Source organism: Phyllobates terribilis, unplaced genomic scaffold (assembly GCF_046119375.1).
Source record: "Phyllobates terribilis strain yellow unplaced genomic scaffold, ASM4611937v1 Scaffold_5__5_contigs__length_657084704, whole genome shotgun sequence".
NCBI lineage: Eukaryota > Metazoa > Chordata > Amphibia > Anura > Dendrobatidae > Phyllobates > Phyllobates terribilis.
Genome location: NW_027362765.1, coordinates 506,503,830 through 506,530,143, shown reverse-complemented (window position 1 = coordinate 506,530,143; position 26,314 = coordinate 506,503,830).

Below are 26,314 nucleotides of genomic sequence, written 5' to 3'. Positions count from 1 at the left end.
TTTTTATTAGGAAAACATTAAAAAGTATTAAAAGCAAAGCTTGACGCACTAGGCACCTTTAGTCATAGGATGTCATACTGAATCAGATTAACTGGGTTTTATATAAATAGCGAGAACCAATCACACAACACAGAGACTCTAAAAACATTGCTTGCAAAATACTGAAAAAAAAACAAAACATGACAATGGTTATCAAATGTAACCATTCTGAGTATAATAATTAGTAGATATAAAATAAGTCATTTTTGTAGTTCATGCCCTTGAGATATTTTGTGTCTATTTGTAGAATCCAAAAGGCTTCCTGCAAGGCTAGTTGTTGTTGCCAATTACCTTCTCGAATTGAGGAGTTACGGTAACTTTTTCTATGCCAAAAAAAGAGAAATGTGACATATCTCCCTTGTGTACGGTGGTGAAAGGTTTCACTGCATCTGTATATATACTGTTGTTATTATTGTTATTGATGATGTGTTCCACAATTTTTTTTTAACATTTTCTTGTTGTGTAGCGTATATGATGTAAATTACACGTAAAGCATTCAATAAAATAAGCTGTATGGTTAGAATCGCAATTGATAACAAAACTAATAGTGAATTCAATGCCCTGTGGAAGAAGAATATATTTTTCTTATTTGTGGCAAAGTCACAGACATTGCTTCTACTGCTGCCACATTTGTAAAAGCACCTGCATGAAAGCCAAGAGTACATTGGCTGCGTTTGGTTTATCATGCTGGGGGACAAAATATTGCCAAGTGGCCGACTCTTCCTGGCTACACATCTGCAGCCATTGCCCATAATTTTCCGCAAGGTATTATCCTGATTGACAATGGGTAGGGATTTTGAAATTATTTTATTGATTTCACTGAATTCTCGGCTATATGCTGTAGAAAAAGTGACAGGGAGGATAGGATCAAGTGAATCAAATGTCTTTTTTCTCAATATAATAAATTGTAATGTGATTTTTTATGTGTATCCTTGAATGCTTTTTTAACATTTAATCTATTATATCCTCTGTTGGCAAGTCTATTACTTCTAATAGCACCTTCCGTGAGGAAGATGCTATCACTACAACAGATGGGTCTAGCCTGTGTGAACTTGCCATATGGAATCGCATGAATTGTATGGCGGGGATGAGAACTAGAGGATAATAGGTCAGTATTATCGCAGTGTCCTTCCTATAAAGCAATCTATCTACCTTGTGAGTAATGGAATCACCCAATAGCATAACATCAAGGAAAGAAATGTAGTTAGATGGATGATTAAATGTGAAGCGTAGGTAACACTCATTGTAATTTAAAAAAAAGTAGAAAATCTGAAACCCTAGATACATCATTTTTCCATACTAGGAGGAGATCATCCACACATCTTCCGTACCATATAATATGGGGAAAGAAAAGATTACTGTCAGAAAGAAAAGAAAAACTCTTCCCATTAAGACATGAACACAATCACTAAAGTTGGAGAGAACTTCAATCCCATGGGGGCACCTAGTATCTGTAAAAAAATTTTTTTATCAAACATAAATAATGATATTCTAGTGACAAAAGGATAAATTGTTTCAAGCCCAGGGAATAAGAACTTTATTTGTATAGATGGTATTGTATAGCCGTCTTGGCCAATGTATGTGGAACTGAAGAATAACGATTAATAAAATCCAATGTGACAAAGGAAATTTCTGGTTGTCAATGAAAAGAATCATACGCCTTCAATACAGAAGAGGTGGCACAAAGGTTCCCAGGAGTTCCGACGACTAAAGGCTCGAGGATGACTAGTCATTCACTTAGGTTCTTGTTTAGCGATCCTATGCCTGAGATTATAGGGGGCAAAAGGGTTGGGAAAATACCCTTATGGGTTTTTGGTAGCCCATGAAAAACGGGAATAGTAGGGTGGTCCGGTAAAAGCCATCTTTGTAACTTATAATTTATTGCACTCAAATATACCCCCTCAGGGGTATTTTTGTTGGATTGGCATATTGTAAGGTTGAGATTGTGTTGTAAATAAGTGATTGCTGCAGTAATTTGAGCAAAAAACAATTCAGAGCAAATCAGCAATTTACAATACAATCGCAACCTTACAATACGTGAATCCGATAAAGTAGGCTGTGTGGTCGTGATGGATACATCATTATACTGTAAATGGCCTGCACTGTTATGTGACACCAATACTTATAGACCTCTATATTCTGACCCCACTCATTCTTTCCAAAATATACTTTCTAAATGTCTGCATGAGGGGGTATTTTTGGGTGCAATAAAATATAAGTTACAAAGATGGCTTTTACCGGACTATGCGTTATTGATGAGCCTACCAAAAACCCATATGGGTATTTTCCCAGCCCTTTGCGCCCTATAATCTCAGGCATAGGATCGCTAAACGAGAAGCTGTGCAAATGGCTGGATGAACACCTCCAGCCTTTAGTCGGCAGAACTCCTGGATACCTTTGTGACACCTTTTCTGTATAGAAGGTGTATGATTCTTTTCATTGGCAACCAAATTTTCCATTGTCACATTGGATGTCATTAATCTTTATTCTTCAATTCCTCATGCATTGGCCAAGATGGGGATACAACACCATCTATACAAATACAGTTCTTATTCCCTGGGTTGAAACAATTTATTCTTTTGTCACTAGAATATCTGTTAAGTCATAATTTATTTATGTTTGATGAAATTTTTTTTTACAAATACTAGGTGTCCCATGGGATTGAAGTTCTCTCCAACTTTAGGGATTGTGTACGAGTACATGTCTTGGTGGGAAGAGTTTTATTTTTCTGACAGTAATCCTTTATTTCCCTATATTATGTGGTGCGGAAGATATGTGGATGATCTTCTGCTCGTATGGAAGGGTGATGTATCTAGAGTTTCAGATTTTCAACTTTTTTTAAATTTCAATGAGTGTAACCTATGCTTCACATTTAATCATCCGTCTAACCACATTTCTTTCCTTGATGTTATACTTCCAGGTAATTCCATCACTCACAAGGTAGATAAATCGCTTTATAGGAAGGACACTGCGATAATACTGTCCTATTATCCTCTAGTTCTCATGCCCGCCATATAATTCATGTCATTCCATACAGCGAGTTTACACTGGCTAGACCCATCTGTTCTAGTAATAGCATCTTCCTCACACAAGGTGCTATTAGAAGTAATCGACTTGTAGACAAAGGATATAATAGATTAAATGTTAAAAAGTGTTCAATGATACACAGAAAAAAATCATGATACAATTTATTATATTGAGAAAAAAGACATATTAATTCACTCGATCCTATCCTCTCTGTCACTTTTTCTACAGCATATAGCAGAGAATTCAGTGAAATCAAGAAAATCATTTCAAAATCCCTACCCATTGTCAATCAGGATAATACCTTGCGGAACATTATGGGCAATGGCTGCAGATGTGTAGCCAGGAAGAGTCGGCCACTTGGCAATATTTTGTCCCCCAGCATGATAAACCAAACGCAGCCAATGAACTATTGGCTTTCATGCAGGTGCTTTTACAAATGTGGCAGCAGTAGAAGCAATGTCTGTGACTTTTCCACAAATAAGAAAAATCTTTTCTTCTTCCACAGGGCATTGAAGTCACTATTAGTTCTTTTATCAATTGCAATTCTAACCACACAGTTTATTGTATTGAATGCTTTACGTGTAATTTACATTATATAGGCTGCATAACAAGAAAATAAAAAAAGAATTGTGGAACACATCACCAATAACAATAATGACAACAGTACATATTCAGGTGCAGTGAAACATTTCACCACCGTACACAAGGAAGATATGTCACATTACTCGTTTTTTGGCATAGAAAATCTTAACTCCTCAATTTGGGGTAGTAATAGGCAATAACAACTAGCCTTGCGGGAAGCCTTTTGGATTTTACAATTAGACACAAAATATCTCAAGGGCATGAACTACAAAAATGACTTATTTTATATCTACTAATTATTATACTCAGGATGGTTATATTGTGTATTGAATCGATAACAATTGTCGTGTTTGTTTTTTTGCAGTATTTTTCAAGCAATGTTTAGAGTCAATGTGTTGTGTGTCAGTGATTGGTTCCTGCTATATATATAAAACCCTTTTAGTCTAATTCAGTAAGACACCCTATGACTACAGGTGCCTAGTGCGCTAGAAACACGTCAAGCATTGCTTTTAATACTTTTTAATGTTTTTCTAATAAAATTTTTTTTTTTTATCACCGGGACAGATGTGCCAGGTCACATCCCTCCTCCTTCTTGATAGGTAAACATAGATAAGAAAGAATAAACATAGGTAAGATAGTACAGGTATAGATAACAAATGATAAGTATAGGTAAGACAGTATAAGTATAGGTAGGAAAGAATAAGTATAGGCATGAAGAAAGGATAATTATAGGTAAAAAAGAATGTGTGGGTAAGAAAAGATAAGTATATTTAAAATTTAATAAAAATAATAAAAAAGGATAAGTTTAGGTAAGTAAGGATAAGCATAGATAAAGAATAAGTATAGGTAAGTATTAGTAAGAAAGTATAAGTACAGGTAAATATAGGTAAGAAAGGATAAATGTAGATAAAAAAGGATAAGTATAGGTATGAAAGAATAAGCATAGGTAAATATAGCTAAAAAAGGGTAAGCATGTTGTACATGTGATAGGGCTAACATCATCAGCTATTGCTCTTTATCCCAAGCATAGTCTCTTTCCACTAAAGTCCCTGCATATCACAAATCATGTAGAGGACGGTCATATTCCATAGTCACTGTACTTACCACGCAGTAGCACCAAACCATGCACCATTCCAGTAGCCCCCAGCCCATCAGATGTGGAAAGGTAGACCTGGTGCTAGAGGATGTAATGGGAATATAATACATTATGCCCCAAGAGATGAATAGGGAGGATATAGATGGAAAAAGGAGGTGTCATTGACCTTACATAACAAGGAGGTATAGTGGCAGAATAAAGATGGTGGAAACGCAATGCCAAAATGTAAAGTTATAGCTGTAGTAAGCTGAACTGGCACCACGGCATATTCTATGGACACAAATGTCGAAGATGTCAAAATACCTTAAAAGTGGATCTGTTAGCAGCTTTCACATTACGCACTGAAAAACTTATTATGTCTCCTAAATCTTATGAGACTGGTGCATTTACCATGAAAGTCAATATGAAAATGGCCGTCTAATTCCCCAATTTTACGTGTGCAGTTAGACCTAGACTCATAAAAAAAATCATTTTCAAATTAAGCAGGAAAACTTTAATAAAGGATGGTACAGCTTTTCTTAACGGGATTTTCAAGGTCTAAAATAATCTATTCAGATTGTATATTGAGATTTGGTGACAGATCCACTTTATCTACTTTTATTTACTCCTTTTCCAAATATATTTATGTAAAATCTTATGTCAACACTTCTAAAAAAAAGTTATAAAAGCAACTACTAAAAACTCCATAAAACAAAATATTGTAGAATCACTTTTTGTGGAATCCAAAATAGGAGAACTAGGAAGGCTTTACTTTTGTTGACCATTATGTATCCTACCCCCTGAATAATATCCCATCTACTGTGAGATGGAGAAATAAAACAAGGCCTTACCTTACTATGGCTCGCTATGGACACGTTCCTGACAGTTTGACAGCTGCACACATTATTTTTTCTGATGGTTAGTGGTATCTGGAGGTTTGGTCCATGGTGGGTGTTATATATAAGATGGGAACATAGAAGAAATGTTAGAAATGTCTTATGGAAATAGTGCACAGATCATTTGTATAATAAAAAATAGAAAAAAAATACACTAATTACACTCTTCAACATTGAAATTGTTACACCAATATGGAAAAATCGTGGAATTATTGAAATCACAGGATGGATAGTAGCAAAACTTCAAAACATCTTGATTTATTCAGTATCAAGTATGAGTGGCAAGCTAGAATTAAGACTAGAGGGGTCCAGCTATCATACATTATGCCGCCCAACACCATAACCCAAGGAGTATAACCAGTGTGATTTTCCTTTGAGAAGGCCTCTTCATTGACCTCTCGCCACTACTCTCATAGGCTAAGATGTCATGAGTCCTGCCTTTTTCTTGGAAGTAGTGATAGCCAGAAATTGGACTAAAGCCCATGTGGGCAACGTCAGAAAAATAATAATCTAGAAAACTATGGGGAAAAGCAGGAATAAAATAAAAAAGTAAACACTGACCACTTTTGACCTAGTGACAAGTCCTCATTAAACAGTAGGTAATTTTCTGATGACACATTTCCTTTAACTGCCTAATTGAAATCTAGCAGCTTATCCTAGCAGTACAGGAGAAAATATTCATCTGGATCATTTGAATCAGAATCGTCTGAAAGAATTTCCTTGGCAGAAGATGAATCTGAAGATAGATTTGCCAGAGGGGATTTGAAGAGAGATTTTTTTTAACTTTCTCTTCCTTTTCCTACTCAGAACATGCAGCTCGTACATCAGGAGGAAAATAAAAATATTGTTTAAATAATTTGCAAATGATTAAAAAAAAGCAGCAAAACCTCCTAACTTATACAAAGAAGTTTAGTAAAGCAAACTTTTGCCATGTTGATAAAAACACAATAGAGGGTATAAAATATAGATTTTAGAACCAGAATATATAGCTAGAAATAAGCAAAACCACCCACACACAAATACCTAGAGAATAGGTACAGTGTATACAGGGCTGGACTGGCCATCTGGCAAATGCCAGAAGGGCATGTCTAGTCGTGGGCCACCTTGTCTGCTACATTGTTATCAGAATCTGCATCCTCAAGACGCACATACTGTTAAAAGTTGTGACGGAGCACAAAGTCACTGGCTCCATCACTTACCCCAGTAGGCCGCGGGTGTCCACTCTGATTGCGACCTGCTGGTGGCCAGCGCCAAGCAGGGGACATTGGCGGTGCAATGACGTCACTGCATCGCGCCGCCAGCATCCACTGGAGAATGGATAGAAGAGAGAGATGCTGCAGAGGATGAGGTGTCTGGATTAGGTGAGTATAGGAATTTTTTTATTTTTGGGGAGATGTGGGGGACCATCACACTATATTTGGCACTGTGAGTTGGACCATCATAGTATTTTTATTATTATTATAGTGCCATTTATTCCATGGCGCTTTACATGTGAAAAGGGTTATACATAATAAAAAACAAGTACAATAATCTTAAACAATACAGGTGACCGACTGGTACAGGAGGAGAGAGCACCCTGCCAGCAAGGGCTCACAGTCTACAAGGGATGGGTGAGGATATAGTAGGTGAGGGTACAGCTAGTCGTGCAGTGGTATGGTGAAGCGATGGTTACTGCAGATTGTAAGCTTGTCGGAAGAGGTTGGTCTTCAGGTTCCTTTTGAAGGTTTCCACGGTAGGCGAGAGTCTGGATATGTAGGGGAAGAGTTTCAGAGTAGGGGGGGATGCACGGGAGAAATCTTTTAAGCAATTGAGGGAAGAGGAGATAAGAGGGGAGTAGAATAGGAGCTCTTGTGAGGATCGGAGGTTGCGTTCAGGTAACTAGTACAGGGAGACTAAGTCACAGATGTATGGTGGAGACAGGTTTTGGATGGCTTTGTATGCCATGGTTAGGGTTTTCAACTGGAGTCTCTGGGCAATGGGGGACCAGTGAAGGAATTGACAGAGAGGAGAGGACGGGGAAAAGCGGAGGGACAGGTGGATAGGTCGGGCAGCAGAGTTCAGGATAGATTGGAGGAATTTGAGAGTGTTAGAGGGGAGGCCACAGAGTAGGAGTCGAGGCGGGAGATGATCAGGGCATGCACAGACACAGATTCTTAATTAAGGAATGTACTGATCCAGGAAATATTTTTAAGTTGGAGTTGGCAGGAAGTGGAAAGGGCTTGAATATGTGGTTTGAAGGATAGACCAGTCAAGGGTTACCCCGAGGCAGCGAGCTTGCAGGACTGGGGAGAGTGGGCAGCCATTGACTTTGATGGATAGGTTTGTTGGGGGGGTTGAGTGAGGTGGGGGAAAGAAAAATTGAACTGAGAAAAAAGATGAAATAGCGGACAGACATTGTGGGATTCTGGTTAGTAAGGAGGTGATATCGGGTCCAGAGAGGTAGATCTGTATGTCATAAGCACAGAGGTGATACTGAAAACCGTTGGACTCTATGAGCTGTCCCAGGCCAATGATGGTACCCCAACAGCCCCCCATTAGTAAGATGTTTCACCTCATAGCTCCCTATATAGTATGGTGGTAGTATAGTACCTGTTATGATCGGCAACATAAACTAAGGAAAGATAGGGGAAAGCTGTCCCTACAGTAAGACTAAGCTGAATCCCTACGATGTAGCGGGCTGCCTGTTCCTTGTGAACAGACCCGCCGTAGTCCTCGGCTAGTCTGAACGAAGACCTATAGAATTAATGGAGGGGTCCCTAAGTGAACTAAGGACTGGGACAAAAATGGGACACCTCCTAAACAGAAGCTGTTGCAGAGCACAAAAGACAAACTGACAAAAAGTACTAGAGGTCCCAGAGGACCAAGCGAACTAGACAGAGATAGGCACCGAAGCACCTGGCTAGAGAGACAATCAAACAACACTGAAGTTGAGCAAGGCCAGAAGGGCGGAGCTGGAATATATAGGCAGATGGTCACGTGACCGCAAAACACAAGATAGAAAAAGCTAACAGGAGGGTTCTAACAGTACCCCCTCTTTTATGAGGATCCTCCGGATCCTCCAGGCCCAGGCCTATCCGGAAACCTCCTGTGGAAAGCTTTAACAAGCCTAGGAGCAGAGACATCATCCGTCCTTACCCAGGAGTTGTCTTCGGGACGGAAACCCTCCCAGGAGACAAGATACTGTAATCTCCCTCTATGCCATCTAGAATTCATATTCGCCGTCTTCCACCACAGGAGGAACTGTGACAGTGGCGTCCCTATCAGATACGTCAGCCTTTTTCAACAAGGAAACATGAAACACAAGATTAATCTTCCAGGAAGTAGGGACATCCAACCTAACAACAGACGGGTTAACAACCTGAAGCACTTTAAATGAACCCACAAACTTAGGACCCAGTTTTTTAGAGGGAATCCTCAACAGCAGGTTCTTCGAGGACAACCAAACCCTGTCACCCACAGTAAACCAAACCTCTTTACTATTCCTGTCAAAATACATCTTGGACTTTTTGTTAGCCTCTTGAAGGTTACAACGTACATTAGTCCAAACTCTCTCCAAATCACCGGAAAAATTCTCCTCCTCCGGCACCGCCGACCCCAATTTGGAAAACGAACCAAAAGACGGATGTCTCCCAGTACAACAAAAAAAAGGAGAACACGCAGCAGAGGAGGATGTATGATTGTCAAGAGCAAATTCTGCGAGAGGCAGAAACTCCGACCACACCTCTTGATTGTCCGCCACAAAACAATGCAAAAAACTGTTCAACATCCTGGTTCTTTCTTTCAGTCTGTCCATTAGACTCAGGATGATAACAACTTAATGAATGGAACCAAATGACACATCTAACTAAAACGGTCCATGACCACCCAGATGACAGTAAAACCCTCAGACACAGGAAGATCAGTAATAAAATCCAATGTGAGATGCATCCAAGGCGCACTAGGAACCTCCAGAGCGCAAAGCAACCCCGCAGCAGGAGTATGTGAAGCCTTTGACCTAGAACACACAGTACACTGACGCACCCACTTGATGACTTCCTACTGCCATCCAGGCCACCAAAAACTGCGACTGATCAGTCTCTTAGTCTCCAAAATTCCTGGATGACCTGCCAACAGAGACTCATGACACTCCACAAACAAATCTGTCCTAAAGGCTCTAGGCAAGAACAACCTCCCATGGGGAGTGTTAGATGGAGCATCATCTTGAGCTTTCAGAATCCCATTCTCCAAAAAGGAGTCCAAAGCCGCCACCACAACTCCTTTCTGTAAAATGCTCTCCATCTCCTCGGCACCGACCATAGGAGAGAAGCTGCAAGATAAAGCATCAGCTTTAACATTCTTAGTACCAGGGATATAGGTAACAGAAAAATGAAACCGAGAAAAAAAAAGTGCCCACCTAGCTTGACGGGCATTCAAGCGGTTGGCAGCATCCAGATAGATCAAATTATTATGATCTGTGAAAACCTGAATAGGAAATCTAGCGCCTTCCAAAAAATGACGCCAATGTTCAAACGCGAGTTTAATAGCCAGCAACTCCCGATTTCCAACATCATAATTCAGTTTGGTTTCCGAAAATTTTTTCGAAAAGAAGGCACAAGGATGTACTCCACCCTTGTTCTCCTGAGACAAAACTGCTCCGACCCCCACCGATGAAGCATCGACCGTGACCAAAAAAGGCTTGGTCTTATCAGGCTGCATAAGGATAGGGGCGGAACTGAGCCTCTCTTTGAGATACTCAAACGCTTCAATGGCCTCAGTAGTCCACTGGACCGTATTCGCACCTTTCCTGGTGAGATCGGTTAAAGGTTTAACAATTACAGAAAAATTCTTAATGAATTTCCTGTAATAATTTGCAAAACCCAAAAATCTCTGTATAGATTTCAAACCAATAGGCCTAGGCCATTCCTGCACAGCCTGAACCTTCACAGGGTCCATCTCAAAGCCCTCGCTGGAGACAAAGTAGCCCAGAAAACTAATTTTCTGCACAGCGAACTCACATTTCTCCAGTTTAGCAAAGAGTGAATTATCACCCAATAACTGCAAAAATTCACGTACACTCTGCCAATGGGACTCCAGATCTGGTGAATAAATCAAAATGTCATCCAAATACACAACCACATTCTTACCAATCAAATTTCTCAGGATGTCATTAATAAGGTTATGAAAAAATGCAGGTGCATTGGTAAGACCAAAAGGCATCACCAGATTCTCAAAATGACCTACCGGAGTGTTAAAAGCAGTTTTCCATTCATCACCCTCCTTCACACGTAACAAATTGTATGCCCCCCGGAGATCAATTTTGGAGAACCACTTGGCTCCCACTAACTGGTTAAACAAGTCAGGAATTAACGGTAATGGGTAGGAATTGCGTACGGTAATCTTATTAATTTCATGAAAATCCAGACATGGACATAAACCCCCGTCCTTTTTTTTAACAAAGAAGAATCCACCTGCCACAGGCGACTTAGAAGGTCTAATGTGACAAGCAGCCAGGCTAGTCTCTATGTACTCCTCCAAAGCCTTTCTTTCAGGGATAGTTAGATTAAACAAGCCACTTTTGGGAAGGGTAGCTCCAGGAACAAACTCAATGGCCCAATCATAATCTCTAAGAGGAGGTAAAACTTGCGACTCCTCCTCCGAAAAAACCCTCCAAAAATCTTGAATAGGTACAGGTAATTCCCCTTTTTCCACAGCCGCAATGCGACCATTACAACCTTTATCATAGCACTTGGGACTCCAAGACTTAATCACATTAGTAGACCAGTCTAATAAAGGATTGTGCAGATTTAACCAAGGCAATCCTAGAACAACTGGAGAGGGCAAATTATCCAAAACAACCAAGTCCAAAATTTCTTGGTGAACTCCATTGATAGTGAGGGAAAATGCAGCAGTCTTGTGAGTAATACATTTCAAAGGAGTGTTATCAATTGCAACCACAGAAATAGGTGATGACAAAGGTTTGGATTTCAATTTAAGGTCTTCCAAAAACCCTTTATCAATCACATTAAGTGTTGAACCACAATCCTCAAATACCTGAAATTCAACCAAATCTCCCTGCAGAGTAGTACTCCCAGAAAGAAATACTCCTGCAGAGCGTAAACACGCTATACGGGCGTAATTGACCTTTTTTTTTTCTTTACTTAAACGACGCTCACAATACTTAATCAAATGATCAGCCTTACCACAATAAAGACATAAACCCTCCGTGAATCTCCGGTCTCTTTCCTGAGAGCGGAATGACATTGCCCCCACCTCCATTGGTTCTCCGCTGTCAGAGCAGATTTTCTGGGAACTAGGACCCGACGTTACAGGAGTTTTTACATCATTCACCCTGGACCTCAGTCTCCTGTCCACACGAACAGCTAACTGCACAGCTTCCTGCAGAGTCTCAGGTGCAGGGAATGCAATTAGCAAATCCTTAACCCTTTCACTCAGACCAGCAATAAATAAACATCTCAGCGCAGAATCATTCCATTTAACTTCTGAGGCCCATCTCCTGAAGTGTGTGCAATAATTTTCAACATCATCAGACCCCTGATTCAAACGTCTAAGTTCTGATTCAGCAGATGAGATTCGATCAGGATCGTCATATAATAGCCCCATAGCAGAAAAAAATTCTTCAACAGAACTTAAACACGGATCATTAGGCTGGAGAGAAAAGACCTAACCCTGTGGTTCTTTGCGCAAAAGTGACATAATAAAACCAATGCGCTGTGATTCATTCCCAGAGGATCTTGGTCTCAAACGAAAATATAACAAAAAATCTTGCCTTTTACCATAAAAAACATCAGGCAGTCCTACCTTGGGTTCGACAAAATGCGCTCCAGGACAGCTACTCACATGTTGATGAAGCTCGGCCACCTCCAGAGACAATCCCTGCAGGCATTGAGCCAACTCCTGGACGGAAACCATACTGATCCCCGAATTTCTTTCCTTTTAGTTTTTTTTTGGGCTGGACTTACTGTTATGATCTGCAACATAAACTAAGGAAAGATAGGGGAAAGCTGTCCCTACAGTAAGACTAAGCTGAATCCCTACGATGTAGTGGGCTGCCTGTTCCTTGTGAACAGACCAGCCTTAGTCCTCGGCTAGTCTGAACGAAGACCTATAGAGTTAACGGAGGGGTCCCTAAATGAACTAAGGACTGGGACAAAAATGGGACACCTCCTTAACAGAAGCTGTAGCAGAGCACAAAAGACAAACTGACAAAAAGTACTAGAGGTCCCAGAGGACCAAGCGAACTAGACAGAGATAGGCACCGAAGCACCTGGCTAGAGAGACAGTCAAACAACACTGAAGTCCAGCAAGGCCAGAAGGGCGGAGCTGGAATATATAAGCAGATGGTCACGTGACCGCAAAACACAAGATAGAAAAAACTAACAGGAGGGTTCTAACAGTACCATAGTAGATAAGGGGCTGTGGGATGGACCACCATAATATATAGTGTACTGTTGAGGGAACCATTATACTACATAGGGGACTCTTGGGAGGACCATCATACTACAGTGGTGGCCAAAAGTATTGGCACCCCTGCAATTCTGTCAGATAATACTCAGTTTCTTCCTGAAAATGATTGCAATCACAAATTCTTTGGTATTATTATCTTCATTTTGTCTTCAATGAAAAAGCACAAAAAGAATTGTCCTAAAGCCAAATTGGATACAATTCCACACCAAACCTAAAAAAGGGGGTGGACAAAAGTATTGGCACTCGACCTCTGTCGTGTGTCCTTGTGTGTACCACATTGAGCATGGAGAAAAGAAAGAAGACCAAAGAACTGTCTGAGGACTTGAGAAACCAAATTGTGAGTAAGCATGAGCAATCTCAACGCTACAAGTCCATCTCCAAAGACCTGAATGTTCCTGTGTCTTCCGTATGGGGGACTGTGAGGTGGATCGTCATAAAATATAGGGGGCTATGAGGTGACCCATCATACTATATGGGGGATCAGTTGGGGGTACCATCATACTATATAGGGGCTGTGAGGTGTTCCATCATAATATATAAGGAGCTGTGAGGTGTACCATCATACTATATGGGGAAGGTATTGAGGGGACCATCATACTACATAGGGGGCTGGTGGAGGGACCATCATACTATATAGGGGGCTGTGAGTTGGACCCTCAAGCTGCATAGGGGGCTGTGATATGGACCATTATACTATATAGGGGGCTATGAGGGGAAACATCATACTATATGGGGGGGTTGGGGGGGCACCATTATACCATATAGAGGCTGTGAGGTGTACAATCATAATATATAATGAGCTGTGCGGTGTACCATATTATATGGGGTGGGATGTTAGGGTGAATATCTTACTATATAGGGGGCTGTTTGAGGGACCATCATACTATATGGGGAGCTGTAAGGTGGACCATCATACTATATAGGGGGCTGTGATGTGGACCATAATGCTATAAAGGGGACTTTTGGGGGCCATTATACAGTATTGGGGCTATCATTCTGTGTGGGTTGGCTGTGGGGTGACCATTTTACTGTGTAGGGTGATTGTGGTGGACAAAATACTGTGTGGGGGTCTATGGGGAACACTGTACTATGTTGAGTGCTGTGGTGACCATCATACTGTATGGGACGGTTATGGGTGACATCATACTGTTTGGGGTTTGTGGGGTCATTATACTGTACAGGGGGCTCTGGTGGACATCACACTTTATATAGGGGCCTGTGGTGGACATCATACTGTGCGGGGGTCTGTGGTGCTTCTCATGCTATATACTGGGGGCTGTGGTGGATACCATACCGTATGGGAGGCTGTGGTAACAATCTTACTGTGTGGGGTGATGTGGGTCATCATACGTTCTGTAAGGTTTGTGGGGCAATCATACCTTGTGGGGACAAAATACTCCACGGGGGTCATGAAAGGGGTATCATAGTGAGTGAGACCACTTAGGGGCTTCAGTAGGGGCGAAATAACTGTCTTAAGTGCTGCAATACATTTCCTTCTCCGTTTTGTAAAATGTTGCTCTTCTTTGACTGTGACATGATAGGACTTTTTCTATGGGGCACCTGTTAATTCTATGTACACCCCTGCCCAGGAGCATTATTACAATGAAGAAGCACTAAGGGTCATTATTATAGGGAGACACAAATGGGGGATTGTTATCATTTTAGGGGAAGCAAGGAGTCATTATTATTATGAATATAAGGAAGCACAGGGGATATTTTTATTATTATAAGTAGGTACAGGGTCATTATTATAAGAGGTCAAGGGGAGCATTATTAAAGGAGGCACAGGCAATTTATTATAAGGTATCACAAGTTGTGGTTTGTGTAGAGGTGGTAGAGTGTGAAGAGGGTCCTGGAAAATCAGTAAAGTGAAGATGTCTGTATGTTACTGTGGCACCCCAGGGGTCTGGTTTTCCACAGTAACAGCAATGTTATGTCTGAGAGCAGGTGGGAGGTCTCTTGGTCAGGGATCCTATGCATGCCACACCTCCTGCCCAGTCCTGGGAGGGGAAGAACTTCCCCTATATAAACCTAGGGCTGAGGCAGGGTGAGTGAGTAGAGAAGAAGCAGAGAAAAGAAGCAAATATAGGAAGAAACAACAGGAGCTCTGTGGGAGCAGTGTTACAAGGAGTCAGGGGCTGGCAGCTGCAGAGCTCGCCCTGACTGAGAAGTTATCACCGGACCCGGAGTCCGAGGCTGTGGGGACTAACTCCTATCCAGCAGCAGAAACCGACCGGCAGGGGATTGCAGGTCCTCTGGCCCAGAAACCCGAAGGCCCCGAGTCACCGGCCATACGGGTGAGCACCACACGGTACACTCAGGGACGTGGGCTACTTATACCCGCCTCTAGCAAGGTAGCCAGAAGAGTATCGTTAGTTTGGGAGGCCTACAACTCCGCCTGGCCAGGGGAGATCCCATCTGCTCAAGGACTTACCAGGCCCCAATCGCTAGCCAGTACTCCGGGAGGGTCTATCTTTGTCACCAGTAAAGACCCTGAACTACACAGTACCGTCTCCGAGTGGTTCCTGCTACCCCCATCATCCACGTCGGCTGCCCTGAGGCCATACCCCTCCCGTTGGGGGTTATACTATCACGCTGCACAATCCTACCACCGGCTTCAGCGGTCTGCCCTGCAGCAGCAGCTCCCTGGCTGCACTCAACGGGTGGCGTAGTCGTCCAACATCTACCGCTAAAACAGCGCCACTTAGTCTGACTCCCTGGGCACGGACCGGATCACCGCCACGAGACTACAACCCTCAACAGATCCGGCTCCGGGTAAGCTCCCGCGTGCGCAACGCAGCGCGACACAGGCCCAGGGGCGCGTCAACTTTTGGCGTAGTCGGCAGGATTTCGTGCCCGCAACCACCGGGTACTGCGTGCCTGAAAACTTACCCGTGGTGAAGATTCCCGCCATCCGGCGCCATCTTCCGCTTTCTTCCCGCCATCGGTGGAGTTTTCCCGCCATCCGGCGCCATCTTCGGCCTTCTTCCCGCCATCCGTGGAGTTTTCCCGCCATTGGACGCCATCTTGAGGACGCGGCGCGGGAAGAAGAGGGGCGTGGACTCCGAAAACGCGCGAGAACTGAAGCCCCGCCTCACGTCCGGACGTTGCGTAAGGTCCTGGAAGGAGCCCAGCAGATGCCGACGTCACAGGAGCGCGACGGAAGGTCCTCAACCCTGACGATCCACTGCGGAGCCGCGGCCTACGGAAGAGGATCATCGCAAGGTAGGCCACGGTCCACTAGGGGGGAGAAGGATGTCGGATACGGAGGAGAGCTTCACCGCTCCAACCCCCGCCAGCGCCACCGCTGTTGCGGTCATGCCTTTCACCATGCCCTATATCCCGGGGGCAGCCTGGCTACCCCAGTATTCAGGGGAGTCACATACCCTGCAGGACTTTAGAGAAAAACTGGATAGCCTCTTCCAGGTGTACCCCCTCACAGAAGAGCAAAAAGTAAGCATCCTGGTGGCCCAATTAACCGGGGCAGCCAAAAGGGAGGTAAAGTCCTGGCCACCTGGGGGGAGGACTGTCGCAGGGATACTAACCCGGCTGAGGGACACCTTTGATACCCGCACCCCAGCCGAGATCAAGCTTAGATTCTACGGGTGCAAACAGCGGGCACATGAGAGTATAAGGGACTATGCCCTGAACCTACAAGAGGCCCTGAGAGCCATTAAGCAGACCGACCCTGACGGCGTGGGAGACGAGGACAGGCTGTTAACTGAACAATTTATAGAGGGTTTATATTGCAATGCCCACCGAACCCAGTTGCGGGCAATGGCCTTACAGGACCCTCATCTGGGATTTGCACAGTTCAAGGACAGAGCCATCCGGGTGCTCCGAGAACCGGCACCAGGTGGCGTTGTGACCCACAGACGCCCCACTACCACCTACCACCAGGAGGCGGCGCCCTTGTCGGCAGGGCCTGTGGGAGCTGATGCGCAGGCTTTGAACAATGACTCGGCTCCAGACCTGCACCATCAGGTCCAAGAGCTAGCTAAAAGCGTTGCTGCGCTAACCCGAACTGTGCAGTCTTTACAGGTTTCCACTCCAGGGAAGATCCAGCTGGCATCCGGACCGGAGGACATCCCGTGGCGTCGACCAAGGAGGACCCCACCGGCCAGAGGAAGACCCAGCGACCGATACAACGAGGACGGACGACCCATCTGCCGCCGCTGTAATCAACCCGGACATATGGCAAGGTACTGTCCTTTAAACTGGCACAACCTAGGGTAGAGGGCCAACCCCTAGGAAAAAGATCATCAGGCCCATCGAACTGGCGCGACAAATATGTGGGAGGACGTCCAGTCTTGCCTGTGGTAATGGATGGCATTCCTATGAGTGCCCTACTGGACACCGGGTCACAGGTCACCACCATCCCGTACGTGCTCTTCAAGCAGTACTGGAATGACTCGGATATTACCCGCTACCCTGACGACGACTTGAGTATCATCGCCAGCAATGGTCAGCCCGTGCCACAGATCGGATTTAAAGAAGTGACCATTAAAATTGGTAGAGTTGAACTGGCAGCACAGGGACTGATCATTGTAGACATTGACAAACACGAGAGTCACCCAAAGATAACTCTAGGAACTAATGTAATTGAAAATTGTCTTGCAGAGGTGATTTTCCTTTTACAGCAGGTTGCCAAGAACGCCAGCTCCGGCGAGCAGCGAGTGCTCCAAAAAGAGATCCGGGCACTGATGCGACGGCAACAGGTGGAACTCTCCGGCGGTGAGATTGGTAGCGTGAGAATGTGTGACCCTTTCCCTATTGCCATGCCCCCAAAAAGTGAAATGATGATTTGGTGCCGGGCAGCTATTGGTCTGAGAGGTAGAGATTACCAGGCAATGGTAGAACCAGTTTACTCAGACAGTAGGCCCACCATCTTGACAGCACGGGGGGTGGTTAATGTACGCCATGGGAGGGTGCCCGTTCGCATAATCAATATCGGGAAGAGGGAAGTGTACCTGCCCCGGTATGCCACGCTAGCCAAATTATATACCATTAATCAAAATGCTATACAATCTGTGGAACCCTTGCCTCCATCTCACCCGGAGGAAGGTAACGGCTCTAAGAAAACAATGGAGGACTGGTGTCAGCAACTACATTTGGGTACTGACTCCACTCCCTCACATCAGAAACAGGGAGTCTATCGGGTGGTTCAAGAGTACGAGAGAGTGTTTAGTAAACACCCGTTAGACTTCGGGCGAGTCAAGGGGGTAGAACACCACATCCCCACGGGAGACCATCCTCCCATAAAAGAGAGGTATCGACCCGTACCCCCTGCACACTACCAACACGCCAAGGGGATGCTTAGAGACATGAAGGAGGCTGGGGTGATCAGGGATAGCTGTAGCCCCTGGGCAGCTCCACTAGTCTTAGTCAAAAAGAAAGACAACACCATGAGGATGTGTGTAGATTACCGGAAAATCAACCGTATCACACACAAGGATGCGTACCCCTTACCAAGGATAGAGGAGTCTTTGGCTGCTTTAAGATCTGCTAACTTCTTCTCTACCTTGGATCTCACTAGTGGGTACTGGCAGGTTCCTGTAGCAGAGGCGGACCAGGAGAAGACCGCATTCACCACCCCGATGGGACTTAGCGAGTTTACCTGCATGCCGTTCGGACTCTGCAACGCACCAGGAACCTTCCAACGATTAATGGAGTGCTGTCTGGGCCATAGAAACTTCGAGACGGTCCTGTTGTACCTGGACGATGTCATCGTATATTCTAAGACTTATGAGGACCACCTGAAACACCTGGCGGAAGTGTTCGAAGCTCTGGCAAGCTACGGCCTAAAGGTGAAACCCTCCAAGTGTCACCTCCTGAAACCAAAGGTGCAGTACCTGGGACACGTGGTGAGCGCTGACGGAGTGGCTCCCGACCCTGATAAGATCACCGCAATTAAGGAATGGCCAAGTCCCTCCAGTGTAAAGGAAGTGCGGCAGTTCCTCGGGTTGGTAGGCTACTACCGCAGGTTCATCCCCGGTTTCACCAAAAAGGCAGCTCCTATGCAGGACCTCCTGATAGGCCAGTCCCGGAAGGCCAAGAACCAGAAGCCGCCCTTCAGATGGGAGAAGTTGGAAGAGGAGTCCTTCCGCCAGCTGAAGATGGCCCTCACGGGGGATGAAATCCTGGCGTACCCGGATTACAGCCAGCCCTTTATCCTCTACACCGACGCAAGTAACATCGGACTAGGAGCCGTGCTGTCCCAGATCCAGCAGGGGAAAGAACGAGTAATCGCTTACGCCAGCCGAAAACTGCGACCCACCAAGAGAAACCCTGAGAACTACAGCTCATTTAAGCTAGAGTTCCTGGCAGTGGTGTGGGCAGTCACCGAACGCTTTAAGCACTACCTCGCTTCTTCCCGGTTCGTCGTGTACACGGATAACAACCCGTTGACACACCTGGACACGGCAAGACTCGGTGCCCTAGAGCAGAGATGGATGGCCCGCCTGTCCAACTACGAGTTCACCATCAAATACCGGGCAGGACGCTCCAATATCAACGCGGACGCCCTGTCCAGGATGCCAAACCTACCGGACGTAGGAGAAGATCCAGAGGGACTGGAAGAAGTCGAACTCCCCGCATTCCACCGGCATGGGACTATCCAGTATTCCCACCGGGTAAGGAGTAAGCAAGCCGCTACGTTTAACCCCTTGCCTCACTACAACTGGTAGGAAACGCAAGACAGTGACCCTGCCGTCCGACTGGTGAAGGAGATGCTGACTCGGCCAGAGGCTCGCCTTGACCCAGACGCTCCGGAGGAAGCCAAGCAACTGTGGGCTGAGAAGAGTCGACTGTTCCTTTACAAGGGGAAGTTGTGCCGCAGAATGGTTAACTCCCGGACGCATGAACTAATCTGGCAAGTAGTGGTGCCACGAAGAGACGCAGCCATGGTGATGGAGGCATACCACGACGGGGCTGGACACTTCGGATGGAAGAAGCTGGAGTTCCTGCTGCGCGAGCGGTTCCACTGGGTAGGCATGAGGGGAACCATCGAGAGGTGGTGCAGAGACTGTGGCCCGTGCAACCTAAGAAGGAAGGACCGTGCCAGTCAGAAGACTCCCCTGCAGTCCATCGTCACCCGGCAGCCGTTGGAACTGGTAGCCTTGGATCATGTAAAACTGACCCCAAGCAGAAGTGGCTACGTCTACGCACTAACCATCGTGGATCACTACTCCCGGTTCTTGGTTGTCGTCCCCGTCAAGGACTTAACAGCTCGAACAGCAGCTAGAGCCTTCCAGCAGCATTTCTGCCATCCACACGGGTACCCGGACCAAGTGTTGACAGACCAGGGACCTGCCTTTGAAGCGGAGGTCTTCCAAGAATTCTGCACTCTGTATGGCTGCCGGAAGATAAGGACGACACCCTATCATCCACAAACTAATGGACTTTGTGAGAAAATGAACCAGGTGGTAATGGATCTTCTGAAAACGTTGCCCCTGGAAGAACGCAGTCTGTGGCCTGAGAAGCTGCCCGATCTGGTGGACCTATACAACCACATCCCGGTAGGTTCCACCAACTGTACCCCGGCTTACCTAATGAGGGCGAGACCTGGTAAGTTACCTGTTGACCTGGAAATGGGAGTCCTGACACCCGAGGACACTTCACCAGAAGCAGACTGGGACACAGAGAGGCAGCAGCAGTACCGGAGAGTACAGGAGAGCGTGGAGCGAAGTCTCTGTCAGGCTAGGGAAAGACAAGAGAAAACTTACAACCAGTATGCTCCCGCTGTTCCCCTGGTACCCGGAGAGCAGGTCTTGAAGAGAAAAAGACGGCTCCACAAGTTGGACGACCAGTGGGAGAAGGACCCGTACACCGTACTGCCCTCAAGCCACGACAACCCGAAGGTCTGTACCATCAGTAAAGAAGGAGGGGAGACCACAGCCATTGTATCCCGGGATCACCTGAAGAAGTGTCCTGAACAGCTACGGAACCCTGAAGAGGAACAAGAAGACCATCGACCCGTAGAGGAAAGGGAAGATATGGTTAGTACTGTGCTCGGAGACTTCCCTCAGTCTTGGACTCAAGTCAATGGTGCAGTTGTGGTACCCGTACTCACCTTCCTCCAACCAGCATCCCAAGCACCTACGGAGCAACAGGTAGAGCTGGAAGAACAGCCGGTCCAGGAGGCAGAAGACCCCACACCAGCAGACCAGGAGGATCAACCCTCTGCTTGCAGTGAGCCTGCCATATCCCTAGTGAGCCAAAGGGCCCGTAGACCGCTGCCCAGTTTACCCTTAACAGCTCCTACACCCTGTAGTTCAGGGCCAGACAGTCAGCTCCGTAGGTCCACTAGGGCCACTAGGGGCCAGTTACCCGCACGTTGGAGGATTTGAAGTGTATAAATTGTTTTATTTGTGGTTACCTGTTTATTGTTGCTTGTGTATAATTATGTGTTTCTAGTTATTTTTAGGAGTCCTTGGTGGATTTACCGGGAATCCTTTGTACATAGTTGGAGCGTAACCCAGGACGGACTAAAGACTGTTAAGGACTCGGGGCAGGACAGACCCCTACCTGGTTACGTCTCCCTGTTTTGGTGAAATGGACACCTTGCTTTCTTCAAAGACTGCACCCGGTTACGGACATGCCGTGACCACCTTTATGTGTTTCTTTATTGTTATTGTTATATCTTGTTATGTTTTTCTAAAATATGTTTAGTCCCGGAGTACTAAATTTCACTAGGGGGGAATGTGGCACCCCAGGGGTCTGGTTTTCCACAGTAACAGCAATGTTATGTCTGAGAGCAGGTGGGAGGTCTCTTGGTCAGGGATCCTATGCATGCCACACCTCCTGCCCAGTCCTGGGAGGGGAAGAACTTCCCCTATATAAACCTAGGGCTGAGGCAGGGTGAGTGAGTAGAGAAGAAGCAGAGAAAAGAAGCAAATATAGGAAGAAACAACAGGAGCTCTGTGGGAGCAGTGTTACAAGGAGTCAGGGGCTGGCAGCTGCAGAGCTCGCCCTGACTGAGAAGTTATCACCGGACCCGGAGTCCGAGGCTGTGGGGACTAACTCCTATCCAGCAGCAGAAACCGACCGGCAGGGGATTTCAGGTCCTCTGGCCCAGAAACCCGAAGGCCCAGAGTCACCGGCCATACGGGTGAGCACCACACGGTACACTCAGGGACGTGGGCTACTTATACCCGCCTCTAGCAAGGTAGCCAGAAGAGTATCGTTAGTTTGGGAGGCCTACAACTCCGCCTGGCCAGGGGAGATCCCATCTGCTCAAGGACTGACCAGGCCCCAATCGCTAGCCAGTACTCCGGGAGGGTCTATCTTTGTCACCAGTAAAGACCCTGAACTACACAGTACCGTCTCCGAGTGGTTCCTGCTACCCCCATCATCCACGTCGGCTGCCCTGAGGCCATACCCCTCCCGTTGGGGGTTATACTATCACGCTGCACAATCCTACCACTGGCCTCAGCGGTCTGCCCTGCAGCAGCAGCTCCCTGGCTGCACTCAACGGGTGGTGTAGTCGTCCAACATCTACCGCTAAAACAGCGCCACTTAGTCTGACTCCCTGGGCACGGACCGGATCACCGCCACGAGTCTACAACCCTCAACAGATCCGGCTCCGGGTAAGCTCCCGCGTGCGCAACGCAGCGCGACACAGGCCCAGGGGCGCGTCATTACATTTTGCAGGGACGAGTTATGGATGGAAGAAGAGGTCATGGTGGTCTGGACCGAATGCAAAGGAAAAGGGAAAATGAATGACAACAATCAGCGAGAACGTCACTGATGAGAACCTGCACAATACACACATATATGGTCTGCAGAGCACTTGTGTAAAACTGATATTACTATTTATATGGCTTCTGTGTGGTGGTAATATCAGTCTTAGTACAGTATTTTTGGTTAAAGTAGTTGTCCAAGCTTGAAGTTAAAGTCTGCAGTGACTCTATGAGCTTGTGCATGTGAGGATTCTCCATTGCTGGCTCTGGGAGTTGGTGGTCATGTGCAGTGTCGTAACTTGAACAGCATGGGCCCTATAGGAAAAGCTCTAATGGGGTCCTTAATTATTGCAGGTCTTTAAAAGCATTGGTCTTTTCATATAAGCCAATGGGACTTTTGGGGTACCCCTAGGCTCCAGGGCCCGGGTGCGATTGCAACCCTCACATCTGGAGTTACGTCCCTGATCATGTGACTGCAAGTATGCGATTTGCATATTTCCATTTTTGCATACTTGTGGTCACATGGCGGCCGCATCTAATGCCGGCACCAGAGAATCCCTACAGTGTGCGCTATGAGGATTCAGAGTCTGAAGTTACGTAGACTTTCACCTCAACCCCTTTAACGATCAGTATGGTGGTATTATCAATATTGTACAACCCCTGGTAAAAATTATGGCATCACCGGGCTCGGAGGATGTTCATTCAGTTGTTTATTGTTGTTGAAAAAAGCAGATCACAGACAGGGCACAAAACTAAACTGATTTCAAATGGCAACTTTATGGCTTTAAGAAACACTAAAAGTAACCAAGAAAAAAAATGTGGTACTCAGTAAGGGTAATTTTTTTCAGACTAAGCAGAGGGAAAAAATTATGGAATCACTCAATTCTGAGGAAAAAATTATGGAATCACCCTGTAAATTTTCATTTACAAAACTAACACCTGCATCAAATTAGATCTGCTCGTTAGTCTGCATCTAAAAAGGAGTGATCACACCTTGGTTCGCTGTTGAACCAAGTGGACTGACCTGAATCATGGCTCCAACACGAGAGATGTCATTTGAAACAAAGGAGAGGATTATCAAACTCTTAAAAGAAGGTAAATCATCACGCAATGTTGCAAAAGATGTTGGTTGTTCACAGTCAGCTGTGTCTAAAATCTGGACCAAATACAAACAACATGGGAAGGTTGCTAAAGGCAAACATACTGGTAGACCAAGGAAGACATCAAAGCGTCAAGACCGGAAACTTAAAGCAATATGTCTCCAAAACAGGAAATGCACAACAAAACAAATGAGGAACGAATGGGAGGAAACTGGAGTCAGTGTCTGTGACCGAACTGTAAGAAACCACCTAAAGGAAATGGGATTTACAAACAGAAAAGCTAAACAAAAGCCATCATTAACACCTAAACAGAAAAAAACAAGTTTACAATGGGTTAAGGAACAGCAATCGTAGACTGTGGATGACTGGATGAAAATCATATTCAGAGATGAATCGCAAATCTGCATTGGGCAAGGTGATGATGCTGGAACTTTTGTTTGGTGCCGTTCCAATGAGATTTATAAAGATGACTGCATGAAGAGAACATGCACATTTCTACAGTCATTGATGATATGGGGCTGCATGTCAGGTAAAGGCACTGGGGAGATGGCTGTCATTACATCTTCAATAAATGCCCAAGTTTACATTGATATTTTGGACTGTTTTCTTATCCCATCAATTGAAATGATGTTTGGGGATGATGACATCATTTTTCAAGATGATAATGCATCCTGCCATAGAGCAAAAACTGTGAAAACATTCCTTGAAAGAAGACACATAAGGTCAATGTCATGGCCTGCAAATAATCCGGATCTCAATCCAATTGAAAATCTTTGGTGGAAGTTGAAGAAAATGGTCCATGACAAGGCTCCAACCTGCAAAGCTGATCTGGCAACAGCATTCAGAGAAAGTTGGAGCCAGATTGATGAAGAGTACGGTTTGTCACTCACTAAGTCCATGCCTCAGAGACTGCAAGCTGTTATTAAAGCCAGAGGTGGTGCAACAAAATACTAGTGGTGTATTGGAGTGTTCTTTTGTGTGTTTGTTTTTCATGATTCCATAATTTTTACCTCAGAATTGAGTGATTCCATATTTTTTTCCCTCTGCTTGGTCTGAAAAAAATTACCCTTACTGAGTACCACATTTTTTTTCTTGATTTCTTTTAGTGTTTCTTAAAGCCCTAAAGTTGCCATTTGAAATGACTTTAGTTTTGTGTCATGTCTGTGATCTGCTTTTTTTCAACAACATTAAACAACTGAATGAACATCCTCCGAGCCTGGTGATTCCATAATTTTTGCCAGGAGTTGTATATGCTGATAATATTTGATTTGATTATGGTTTGCTGGTATTTGTCTGTAATATTGCAGTATTATTACTTTGATATTATAATTATTTAATCTTATATAGCAATATTATTGGTATTATTAGAAATATTGATCTTGTAGTAAATCTTGATTTCCTCCAGGCACAGTAATATTGGTAATATATCCCCATCTGGTGCTCAGGGGAGGGGACAGATTGGGCCTGTGTGAGTTCAAGTGCCAAGGCTGAATTTCAGTCCCAGTCCAGCGCTGAGTGTATTTATAGAAACACTTGTCCTACTAAGCCCTATAATGACCAGAAGAGGGCAGTATATACAGATATACAGTAAGGCTAAAGCACAATGATCTGAGATCAGTAGAAGGCAGCAGGTTTCAGTGAGTGTCATAGACTACAGCTCAGTACAGGATCTCCCATGATGGAGAATACCTTAACAGACAGAGCGGTATAGTGTTCCGGCAGAGGGGTACAGCGTTCCGGCAGAGGGGTACAGTGTTATTGACATCATGAGCAGTGTACCAGAGCTGAGAACCAGCACCCCACAACTGAACAGAACATGGCCTTAGGACAATTTGTACCAAAAGGGTACACGGCATCATCAGGGGAAGGGACACAAACACTAATCCCTGTTTGTGTCCCTTCCCCTGATGACGCTTTGTAAACGGTGAAACATGTAGGGGGGGGACTTATTTTAATAAACTATTAAAACTATGGCACCCGGGATGCCATTGATTTAGGAATAGCAGCAAGTTTTGCTCAATATAAAGTGTTAAATTAGCAAAACAATTTTAATAGGTTTATTTCTACACCCTCCTTTATGTATATTTAATAAAAGTTAAGTTTTAGGTCCTGTTACGGAGGGATATTTAGTGTGGGTTCTCCCCTTTTGGTATGTATTGTAGAATCCCTCCCAGGACTGTATGTACCACACTGGGTTTTCTCTTTAGGAAAATTTGCCAAGCTTTGAGGGAGAGTAAATTGCTCCCTTGTATAAAACATTAGGAGCAGGAGACTTAGGCTGTGTGCACACGTTAATTATTTGCAGCAGAAATTTCTGCATCTCTTGGCAGGAAAAAAGCAGCATAAAATAAGCGCGTTTTTTACATGTGTTTTTGTTGCATTTTTGTTGCATATTTTTCCCCACTCATTAGTATGGGAGAAATTTGAAGCAAAAACGCTGAAAGAATTGAC